Here is a 12,004-nt window from a genome sequence, read left to right on the forward strand (position 1 = left end):
CATGTGTGTTTGGCCGGTCAAGCACACATGCGCTCTGAGGGGAGTGTACAGTGCACTCCCCTCAGCTCATCACCTCCAATGCCCTGCCGCTTTTACATGGAAAGGATAATAAACAGAGTTTATTATCCTTTCCTTGTAAAAGGATTTGCAGCGGTTGCTGCTGGCGGGGGTGGGGGGCGACGCTCCTATGACCATACGGAGGAGCCGCACCTGAAAGTGACTTGGGTCAACTCAGGGTATCACTTACACTGCTTCAGGTTTGGCCTCCTTCTGCTTTAACCTACTTTAGAAGGGATTCCTGAAGCAGGCACTCCGAAGACTCCAGAGAAACCATTGCATTTGAGGTAACCACACACCTCAGCAGTCTCTTCCTAAATTACTTATAATGACAGAACATTCTGTCTCAGGCAAACGCCACCAACACCCAGTCATCCACCTGGCCAGTCACTGTTTTATGCTTGGCACCTTGGCAACCAGGCCCCGTCCATGCAAACCTCCAGACAATCCACCAGTTGTAAGGGAACAATGAAACTAATACAAGTAAATGGGAAGCAAATGCTAGTGTTTGGAGGGGGGTTGAAGAGGGAGGGGTGTAATCAACGGAAAGGAGTAAAATCTCTATTGTGGTGGAGTTATAGCGAAAAGTTTTGGTCATAGAAAAGACAGCTTGGCGGTACTTGTGGAGATTGAACTCATAACAAACAGAAAATGTTAATGTGAGATGAAATAAAAGCAGACACAATAGAGGTCAGAAGGGTATTATGAATATGGAGGCGTAAGGACTCGCACATGCAGCCACGAGGGACCCCACCTTATAGGGTGAGAAGGTGAGAGGCTGAACTTGGAAAAATAATACTTTTGTATTGTTTTAAAGGAATCAGATTACATTCTTCCGAATGTCAAAAGCGTTCACTTACTCCAAGTGCAACACAGTGTCTGTTTGGGGAGAGCAGGCAGAGGCTTCCACTCTGCCTCAGAGCGCCCTGGCTGGGCGCTCCGTCCAATCCTAATGCTGCTTTCATGCAGCCAGCAGCATGAAGGCAGCGTTAGGAATGGACGCAGGGCAGGCTGGGAGCCTGTGCATGCAATGCAGGACTGGAGCAGATCGGAGTGGCGGCTAGGCGAAAAAGGTAAGTTTTTTTATTATTGTATGTATATTTTTTTAGTCGGCCCGCCCCGTCCAGCCAACCTGTCAACCGCCGCCCCGCTCCTTTTCCCTCCCACAAGCCGCGACTGGTGTCAGCCTCTTCAGTCCTTCTGCATTATAGGAGTCAACAGCGGGAATCAAAGTTTCAGTGCGTTGCACTTGGGACAAAACACAATGGCATCGAAAGGGAAGTGAAGAAGTCCAGAACCCCATTTCACTTCTGGTACCCTGGGACATTGAGCAGCACTAGAGACATATAACACACCCTTAGCATAATAAACATTGCTGACACAGTGACCTGCAGCCAATTCACACAGTGCAACACACTGGCCTAAGGAGTTACAAAACTGACAGATTGGTTAGCACCTTATGGCACTTTGATCATCATCCACGGTGCAGTGAGCAGACTGCTTGAATAGTCAGGAGCACAGTGAAACATTGGGTGTAACACTGAGACAGTGAGTGGACCCCTTGCACTTCGAGGTGAACCCACGCACATGGTGCAGTCTCTTGCACAATGAGTAGACGATAACACATAGGAGATGCCACTGCCTAAGGCAATACCACCCTGAAAGCACTTGATCTCGTCTATAGCACATTGAAGAAGACCCAGAAATATTGGGGATGCCAATGGCACACAGAGAAGAGACTTTGGCTCAATGACCAGGTCAATGAAGCAATAAATGCTCCCCTTGAGACACCTTAACATGATGAATACTATCTCTGCTCTACAGAACTGCACCACTGACATATTTAATACAGCACTGATTATAATGGAAACCCCCGGTTATATTATTACATCTTATCTTATTTGGTTAAGATATTGTGCTTGGTGAAATAACCTACAGTGATTTCATCCGGATAAAAGGAAGGCCGGGGCAGAGTGCGTGGAGTTCTGCTATGCGAAACTCCACAATGTGCTGAAAAAACTTGAAGCTCTAAGCGGGGTTCCACGAGCAGTAGAGTTTTGTTAAGTAGCCCTGTTCGTTCTGATTTTCTGTGCCAGGAGATTCTCCTACTTTGTAACATCTATGTGAATGACATCACGTGGAGCGCCAGAGGGCACTAACTTCTTTCTGCTGCTCGAGTAGATTTTCTGCTCGAGCAGCAGCCTCCTCAATGAGAGTGGCAGCTTTCTCAATGTGGGTGGTAAGACCTGCTGCAACCTCCTGTGTTCAGAAATCTCACTCACCAACATAGTGATTTCTCTCACTGGCGCTTGTCAACTTAATGTTGGTGAGCAATGCGAGAGAAAAAACTCCGCTCCGCTGACTCCGTATTCCGTGCACAGTGTGCAAAAACTCAGTGAACTCTACCCGTGGAGAGGAATTCTTCACCCACCCCTCGTGTGCCACTTGCTTGAATATATTTTGGGGAGTGTAAGGATGGATGTTGTCACTTCTGCTACACCTTACAATTTTGATGTAATTAAGCTGATACCAGCACCAAACTACTAAAAGTTTTTGTTTGTTGTATAAGTATTGCTGTCAAAGAAACTAAACAACTTCATTTAAGTTTAAAGCGGAGTGTTTTCGTCATGTTTTTCTTAAGTAAATAAATGTTATAAAGGAGTGCAATTACCACAGAGATGTTTAATTAGCTGCAAGGTAGAATTAAACTGTGACAGGAAGCATAAGCCATGGCACTATACAGGGATGGTGATCACCCGAAGCCCAGAGCACTAGTGATAATGCAACATAAAGATTTGAGTAGCAAGGACCATCTTGGGCTCTGCGACAGGATAGTTAGAAAGACAGAGATCAATACATCTTTTTGATGGAGGGCACCCCCTCGGTCCCATGTAACAGAGCCATGAAGGGACCTCAAGCGGAGGTTTATACAGAGGTGTGGATCATGTGAGCCAAAAATTGAAGGGATTGGCGTTGAGATACTCAGAGTTGTTGGCACCCCAAAGAGGAGGGATGCGATGAAAAGGGCTGTAAATAGACCACTTCTTTGGATTGTTTACAGGGTGTGGGCACCATATTTTATTATTCAATTAGAAAGATTTGGGCAAGCATACTGAGTCAAGTCATAGAGGTGCCTGGCCTAAGGGTGTCGGTCTTCGAGCAGCCCCAAAGATAGAAGTTAAAACTGCTTTTGTTGTGCGTTTTGTTCACATTTTGTGTTATTCTTTTTGCAATGTACCTGTTGTGTGTTCTGTCATTCTGCCATGTGCTGTTCCATGAGATGTTGTGTTAATGTTATTCTAGAATTAGAATGTAACTAAAATGGAAGTGGTGCAATGTTGCAGGTGACAGTAAAAGCCACTTAGGGCCTCATTTACAAGAATCTGAGGCATTGGCTCCGATGCGCCAGATTTATTGCACTGTTCTGTGACCCCCTAATGATGCACTGGTTGCGCTGTATTAACAACACAGAGCTCCATGGTTTAGGTTTTCACATATGCGTCAGAATTTCTGATGCATCTGTGGCGCTAAAGTCACGCATTGCTGCACTAGCGTAAAAAAAAATGTTGCTCCAGGAATGCGAGAAGCAGTGGCTTGCGTGGGGGGGTGCAGGGGGGGCCGGCCGCACCGGGCGCAACATCTTGGAAGAGACTAAATCCACGGGTTAGGGGGCGCAAATTACTTGCCTTGCCCCGGGTGCTGACAACCCACGCTACGCCACTGGAGAGAAGGCCCCCATAGACAAAAGCCCTGCGTCACTTTTACCATCTGCTCTGAGCAGGTGGTAAAATTCTGAAGCAGTGAAGGCGCAGAATGACACAGTGAAATGTACATTTCACTGCATCAGTTCTGTGTGGCCTTTTGCCTGGAAATGCCAACCTTGCATGTCATTGCTGGTAGCTGGCGCCCAGGGTTGAAAAGTGACACTAGAGACCTCTAGCATCACTCTGTAGATTTGGAGTTGTTTTAGCACCACTGCAGCATTTAAAAAAATGACGCTGCAGTGGAGCAAGGGCCTTGTAAAGAGGCCCTTATTTTATAATAAGAAGTTTCCTTTAATACAGAAATGTTATAGTTGTGGGACTGTTGGGACACTTTGCTAAAGCCTGTAGGAAAAGAAAGGAGAGTAAAGTTTGTTGAGACTACAGGTGACTCAGAGGAGGATAATAGTTTCACAAGCCATAGTGCCAAATCTAATTACAATTTTGTGTTGAACATTTCTGGAGTTGGTTGCATAAGGAGGAAAGCCATTTGTAACATCAGTTTTGGTGGGATTCTGGTATGCAAACTCTGAGTGTCCGTATACCATAATCAACAAAGCAGTTTGGAAAGGCAAATGTATTAATAAAATGTGTGCTAGTCTATATAAACCTGATGTTTCTCTAGAAGGATACAGTGGTTAAAAAAATGATGTCTTAATGATCAGGACCTCAGTTTTATATTGAAGAATAGGAAATTTGGGCAAAGTCTAGAGGTCTCGCCTATACAAGAGTTATTTGCTTTGCCAATATGTTTCAGCTATGTTGAACACGAATGTGGCTGCTGTTCAGCATGGCTAAAAACTAGTGGGGTAAAGGAGAGTGTTGTGGAGTGTTCTAAAGTGGAGTAGTGTGGAGTGAAATGGAGTGGAATAAAGAGTCGTAGAGTCGCGTAGAGTCGCGTAGAGTAGAGTTGTGTGGCATGGAGTGAGGTGGAGTGTCATTGAGTGGCATAGAGTGGAGTGGTGTAGAGTGTTGTGGAGTGTTGTGGAGGAAGTACAATGTCTTAGAATGGAAGGGGTAGAGTGGAGTAGAGTTGAGTGGCATAGAGTGGAGCAGAGTGTCAGAGTGGAGAAGAGTGTCAGAGTGCAGTGGCATAGTGTTGTGGTGTAAAACAGAGTGGAATGATATACAGGAGGTTGCGTAGAGTGGAGTAGAGTGGTGTAGACTGTCATACAGTGGAGTGGCATAGAGTTGAATAGTGTAGAAGAGTGGAATGGCATAGAGTGGAGTAAAGTGTTGTAGAGTCGAGTTGTGTAGAGTGGCATGGAGTGGAGTGGCACCAAATGGAGTAGTGGAGTGGAGCAGAGTGGAGTAGTGTATCATAGAATAGAGTAGAGTAAAGTGGCATAAAGTGGCATAGAGGGAGTTGCATAGAACATCATGGAATATTGTTGTAGAGTAGCACAGAGCAGAGTAGAGTGAAGTATAGTTTATTGGAGCAGATCATCATGTAGTGCCGTAGAGTACAGTAGACGTATCTAGAGTGAAGTGGTGTTAAGTACAGTGGGGGCAGAGTAGATTGGCATAGAGTGCACTGACGTAGAGTGCATTGGGTGTGAGTAAAGTGGTGTGGAGTGCTTTGACATAGAGTGCAGTGGTGTAGAGTTCGGTTGTATGGGTATAGTGGTGCAGAGAAGATTGCACTGACAGAGTGCAATGGCATAGAGTGGTTTGCGGCAGAGTGGAGTACAGTGGTATAGCGTGAAGTGGTATCAGTGCGTGGTGTAGAGTAGATTGTTTCAGAGTAGACTGAAGCAGAGTGGAGTGATGCAGGGTAGAGCGGAGTAGTACAGCATAGAGTGTAGAGGTGTGGAGTAAAGTGGTGTAGAGTGCAGTGGCATGGTGTAGAGTGCAGTGGCATGTAGTGCAGTGGTGTAGAATAGAATAGAGTGGCTTAGAGTGCAGTGATGCAGAGTAGAGTGGCGTAGAGCACAGTGGCGTAGAGTGCAGTAAAGTGGGGTAGAATCGAGTGGTCACGAGTAGAGTGTAGTGATGTTGTGCAGTGGTGTTGAGTTCAGTGGCAGAGTGTAGTCTTGCAGAGGAAAGTGTCATATAGCACAATGTCTTAGAGTACAGTGGTGCCGAGTATAGTGGTGCACAGTAGAAAAGATTGGTGTAGAGTGCAGTGATGTAGAGCACAGTGAGGTACACTGGTGTAGCATGCAGTAGCGAACAGTGTTGCAGAGTAGAGTACAGTGGTGTAGAGTGCAGTGGTGCAGAGTAGTAGGCATGGAGTGCATAGGTTTTGAGTAAAATTGTGTAGAGCACAGTGGTGTAGAGTGGAGCAGAGTATGGTGGCATAGAGTGGTGCATCATAGAGTGGTGCAGCATAGAGAGCAGTGGCATAGAGTACAGTGGTGCAATGTGTAGTACAGTGTAGTGGCTTAGAGTGCAGTGACATAGAGTAGATTGTTACAGAGTAGAGTGAAGTACAGTGGAGTTGTGCGGAGTAGAGTGGAGTCCACCTAGACTGGAATGGTGTTGAGTGCAGTGGTGAAGAAAGGAGTGGTGTATAATAGAGTGGGGTAGAGCGAACTTGCATAGAGTAGAAAGGTACAGAGTAGAGAAGAGGGGCATAGAGTGCAGTGTCAGAGTGCAGTGGTGCACTGTAGATTGGAGTGCCCTAGAGTGGATTGGTATAGAGTATAGTGGCATAGAGTGTAGTGAGTGACACATCATGCAGTGGCATAGAGTACAGCGGGATAGAGTAGAGTGGCATATAGTTCAGTGTTACAGAGTAGAGTGTTGTAGAGTACAGTGGTGTAGAGTAGAGAGGTGTAGACAGCATTGATGTAGAACACAGTGGTATATAGTAGTGTGGAGTAAAGTGATGTAAAATTCAATGGTGTAAAGTACAGTGGCATAGACTGTTGCAGGGTAGAGTATAGTAGTGTGCAGTGCAGTGTTGCAGAGTAGATTGGCGTAGATTGCAGTGATGTAGAGTGCATTGGTTTTGAGAAAAGTGGTGTAGAGTGAACTGGTGTAGAATGTAGTGGCTTAGAGTGCAGTGGTGCAGAATGGAGTGGTGTATAGTGGAGTGGGGTAGTGCAGGATAGATTGCAGTGGCACAGAGTGGAGTGGCATAAAGTGGAATAAAGTGTTGTGGAGTGCAGTGTCAGAGTGCTGAGTGGATTAGAGTGGTTTAGAGTGGACTGCAGTAGAGTGGAGTGATCCAAAGTAGAGTGGCGTAGAGTGGAGTGGCATACAGTATAGTTTTGCAGAGCAGAGTGATATACAGTGAAGTGGCCCAGAGTGGAGTGGCGTAAAATGCAGTGGCAAAGAGTGCAGTGGTGAAAAGTAAAGTAGTGTGTGTTAGACTGCACTGGTGTAGAGTAGAGAGGCATAGAGTGAAGTGGCACAGAGTGGAGTGGTGCAGAGTTGAGTGCAGTGACAGTGTGGAGTGACAGTGTGGAGTGGTGGAGAGTAGAGTGCAGTGGTGTGGCATAGTGCTGAGTGGAGGAGGGTAAAGTGGAGTATACATGGTGTGGTAGTGCACTGCCATTTTGGACAACATATTCAATTGAAATTAATATCACATTTGCACAGACATAGTTTAGCTGCTAAAACTATACAGCACACAAACAATAATGTGTTTAAATATTATCACCTAGTGTTTTTATTTGTTTTGATCATATTAAAATCCTAGTTTCCACCACACTTCTGAATTACTAAAAAAGGTGCCTCATTTGTGCTGTCCTAATTCTGCCATATTTTGAAATATCTGCACAGTTCATTTACTGACATTTACCTTTTGTTGTGTGCTGTGCTAGAAAAAATATAACACCATATTGCCTTCCTCAAGCCAGCAGTAGCCAGCATGATTGTCACATAAATTTTATCACTTTGAAATCAGAGAAAGAAAATAAAATTAACATTGTACAGTCTTCCTCAAGCCACCAGTAGCCAGCATGATTGACACATAAGTCTTCTCACTTTGAAGTCAGAGTGAGAAAAGTAAACCAAGATCCCTCTGAGATAGAGTCTGCCATTTGACCTCTGTCTTTGAATGCACAGCAAATGTGACAAGATAAAAACAAGATTCAAAGGCTTGTTTAGGGAAATCTAGTACTGGTGGAGAAATACAGTAAATAGGGTTTTCTGAAGTAAAGGAACAAACTCAAGCTGGATAGCCTTAAACAAATAAATCCAGAAAATAGAAAGTAAGCAAAGGTGAGTTACAAACCACAAAGCCCATGGAAAGCAATGGGCAGAATGCATTCCTAGGGATGCTTTCTGAATGTCACCAAGTTGTTGTTAGCAAACCAGGCAGCTGCAATGTTTGGTACGTTTCGACCAAAAAAGGGCCATTGGTGTTAGAATAGGATGACCAAGGTGGACTCTATGTAGTACTAGAAATGAACAGTGATGAACAAGTTTTGATTTGGGATGATGCAGAGAGAGTCAGGAAGAGGATGTTGGAGAATTTTCCTAAAGAATTTAGTGGCATTATTGGAAACCTGTTGGGTTTTCAAGACGAAATAGTGTTGAAGGACTATGGTGTCCCAAACGTTCATAAAATAAGAAATGTCCCCTTGTCTGTAAGAAGTAAAGTTTCAAAGGAGTTACAAACATTAATGTGTTGGGACATTATTGAACCAGTGGAAGCCTCTCAGCGGCTTTCTCCTTTGTGGCAACACGCAAGATCATTGTCAAAATGTGTCTTTGTATCAACCTTTCCTATTTAAGCAATAACATTTTTTTAAATCAATTTCCTTAACCTAAAATGTTTTAAGTGCTATTTATTTATTTGGTAGTTTTCAAAGATATTGATTATATCAAGCAAGCTATTACTGGTGCTTATGTACTTCAAGTATTTAATATGTTGGGTCCAAACTTTGTGACTACTGATGCCAGTTTGAAGGGTTAGGTCGGTCCAAACACAGGTATGGCGGAATGATATTGCCGTAACAATGGCTTTTACCTCATCTTCACTATCTCCTCCGGAAGAGATGTTCTCTGTTAAAGAGAGGGAGACTTTAGCATGTGTGTGGGCTGTGGCTCACTTCCGTTCAATACCTCTAGGGTAAACCTTTCTTTGTTTGCAGTGATCATAAACCAAAATTACTAATTACAGATGGGAAGATGAAAGCATCTGCACGAGTTCAAGATTCTGTAGCAGATTGCATCATTTTACTTCCAGCATGGTATATGTACAGGGTAAAGGCAATGCAGTAGCTGACTTTCTGTCAGGAACGCCTTTGGACAGGTTGCAATGAAAAGATGATGTGTGTGATGAATACAAAATTGCACTAATCCAGAATGAGGGGGTGCCCTGGTTTGACGATGAATGATTGGATCAGAGAGTAAGGAAAGGATGACATTTTGTTAACAATTAAGGAGTGTATACCGTGTGGATGGCAGAAGAAGGTGGTTTCACTGTAAATCTAGCCTCTTTGGGATGCCAGAAATGAATTGCCATTTTAAATGGTTTTGTCAAGAGGAATGAACGAGTTTTCCTTGTAGTGGACTGAGAAATATCATCACTATGCAAACATGAGAAACATTTAGGTTTCATACGTCATAAACGAAGTGTGAAGAATTTACACTGGTGGCCTGGTATGGACATTTACCTTGAGAGTGGTCAGGGAATGCATAAAGTGAGACTGAGCAGATACAATTTTGAAAACTCTAATAATCCTTTGGAGATAATTATTGTTGATGTAATGAGGACTACTGGTAAATGCACAAGTATATTGATACCTTTACACGTTGGCCTGCGATTAAAATATTAGAGACACTGATGCTGTGTTAAAATGTATCGATCCGGTTTTCAGTACGAAGGCTATACTTTACTGTATTCAGTGAAAATGGTGTTTAGTTTGTGTAAAACAAAGCTAATGTGTATTTGGAGAGGGTTGGTGGCAGGCACAGAACCACTTCCCTTTCCAATCCAAGAGGTAATGGAATAATTGTGAGGTTCAATCGTGTTCTTGAGGGTTCCAAGCAGTTGGCTAGGTCTTCAGGAGTGGATTGGGAAGTTCAAGTTTTCAAAACTGTTTTGATGTACAGAACTACTGTAAATTAACCTTCTGGGTCCTTACCTTTTGGGTTAATGAGATGGAGGCGTGCTAAGTGTAATACTGGATGGTTGGTTGAGAGCAATGTCATTAATATTCTCTTTCAGAAGGTAACTTCCAATATCATTATGACACGTGATAGCATTGATGAGTATTGTATTGATAACATGGTTCTAAACCAGTGGAAATGTTGGTAGTACAATGGGTTAGGGTGAAGAGACCGTGGAAGGTGTGCAAGGATAAGAGTTTATGGAACCTCGCAAAGTTGCTGAAGTTTCGAGATATGTCTACCTTAGTGATGGAAACGTGTGGAATTTGAAAAGAATTGCTGTCTCCACAGTTTAGGGTGATGGTGTGAAGGCAAAAGATCTCAATCTGACAGTGGATAGTGATGCTGTCAGCAAGGAGGATTCTGTTAGCAGGCATCAGAGTAAAGAAGTTACTGGCTTGAATAATGAATTGGTGAGTCCTCGTAGTGGTGAGGCGAATACAAGGTACAGGGAGGACTTTGGTGTATTTGTAATTGTGAGGGATGTGTTTCAGTTGATGAGGGTCACAATTATGGCTCAGGCATAAACAATTGTAAATGGTAAAAAAATATGCTGACCACTCCTAAGGATGTGAACTATTTTCGAGAAGAGAGGTTTTTTAAGGACAGTTAGGAGACAGAAAAAAGAGGAGTGATGAGGCTGATTGTAACATCGATATGTTCGTATGGCGAGGAAACCACTCAAATGGCTACAGGACTATGTGTGTGAGGGTGAAGGGAGTGGATAATGATTGGAGGGAGTAATTATGTTTCCTTGATTTTACCTCCCTTCTTTTTAAATGATAAGAAAGTAATATTTTGCGCTCTTCTTTCGAGTTTGATTTCTATATTTGACACTGATATCTTTATTCTTCTACTTGTTTTAAAGGGGGAAAGTGTTTGGTATGTAGCTCATATTTTGTGTTAATCATTTAGCAACATTTTCATTTTGCATTGTACATGCTGCCTATGGACTGCTGTTCCAAATGTGGCTGTAATGTGAATGTCATTCTAGAATTGGAACATAGTGTCAAGTGGTGCCATTTGCTGCCTGGTGCTTCTGGTGGGTGGAGCACCTGTTTTGTTTAGGTCGCTAAGAATTCTACCTTTCACTTTCAACTATGTTCTGTGGATTTATACAGCAGCATTGATTTACACATACGGATAGCCTTTTGTTTATAGGGTAACCACCACTATATTGCATGTGCTATATCACATGATAAAAACATTGCATCCACTTTATCAAGTTGCTAGGTAGTTTAGATGTACCTAGGTAAGTCTAGTTAAGGAGATGTGGAGTTAAAACTAGTAATTATATACTTACTATGATGATGCATGGGAGGCAATGTTTTTGGATGTTAATATTATTGACCTCAATATAGCGTTATACAACTGTTCATAGTGCTTTCCAGTGTGGGAGCATTGAATGAAGTTTGTTCTTGGACGCAGGTTGTCCTCACGACACAGTTTCACGATTGTTTTAAAAAAAACATTATCTTTATTAAGTTTTCATGGTATCTGCTGTTCAAGATGCACATCAATACAACAGAGCATAAGCAAATTTTGAAATCACACAACTTGTTGGTCCCCCCACCCCCTGAATTGTGCCATAACATCGTCACATAGTGGCAAGTCCTAGTGATGTGGGGGCGTGTGCTGCAAGTGTGTTGGCGCTCGCCTCGGTTAGCATGCTGGAAGTATTCCGGGCCTACATCTATAATAATATGTGGAGGGGCTTAGACTGAGTCGAGGGTACAGTGGGAGGCTCCCATTCACCTCTCCCGGTTGCTGCGTGAACCAGCGCCTCATCTTGGGACTCCCCTGATTCAGATGTTTCCATCTGTGTAACTTGCAAGTCTCCCAGTAGTTCTTGGTCCCCCAAGCCCTCCAGCATGTCACCTCAGACTGCTATGTCCCTTTCTGCGTGTTCATCTACTGTATGTGAATCATTCACAATCTCATTTCCTCTGCAAGTCCCTGTTCTGTACAATCTGCCTTTTAACAATGTAGTGTGGAGATGTATTCTGGGTCCAGTGTATGGCCATCCTGTGCTTAGCCAAAACCTAGCCCAGGAGCGCGAATCTGTAATGCATTTTCTGTCCCCTTTTTAGGGAGAGGAGAACCCCCAATAGGCTGTGCTT

The 12,004-nt window shown here is 43.5% G+C and overlaps 1 long non-coding RNA gene across 1 annotated transcript in view; it reads left to right on the top strand.

Moving 5' to 3' along the window:
• Positions 1-1,057: 1,057 nt before the first annotated feature.
• LOC138300947 (uncharacterized) overlaps positions 1,058-12,004 on the top strand; it is a 156,854-nt gene continuing 145,907 nt past the window's right edge. The window contains exon 1 of the long non-coding RNA XR_011205042.1: positions 1,058-1,130. This is a non-coding gene — a long non-coding RNA (uncharacterized lncRNA). The remainder of the gene's footprint in view (positions 1,131-12,004) is intronic.

Source organism: Pleurodeles waltl, chromosome 6 (assembly GCF_031143425.1).
Source record: "Pleurodeles waltl isolate 20211129_DDA chromosome 6, aPleWal1.hap1.20221129, whole genome shotgun sequence".
Taxonomy (NCBI): Eukaryota; Metazoa; Chordata; class Amphibia; order Caudata; family Salamandridae; genus Pleurodeles; species Pleurodeles waltl.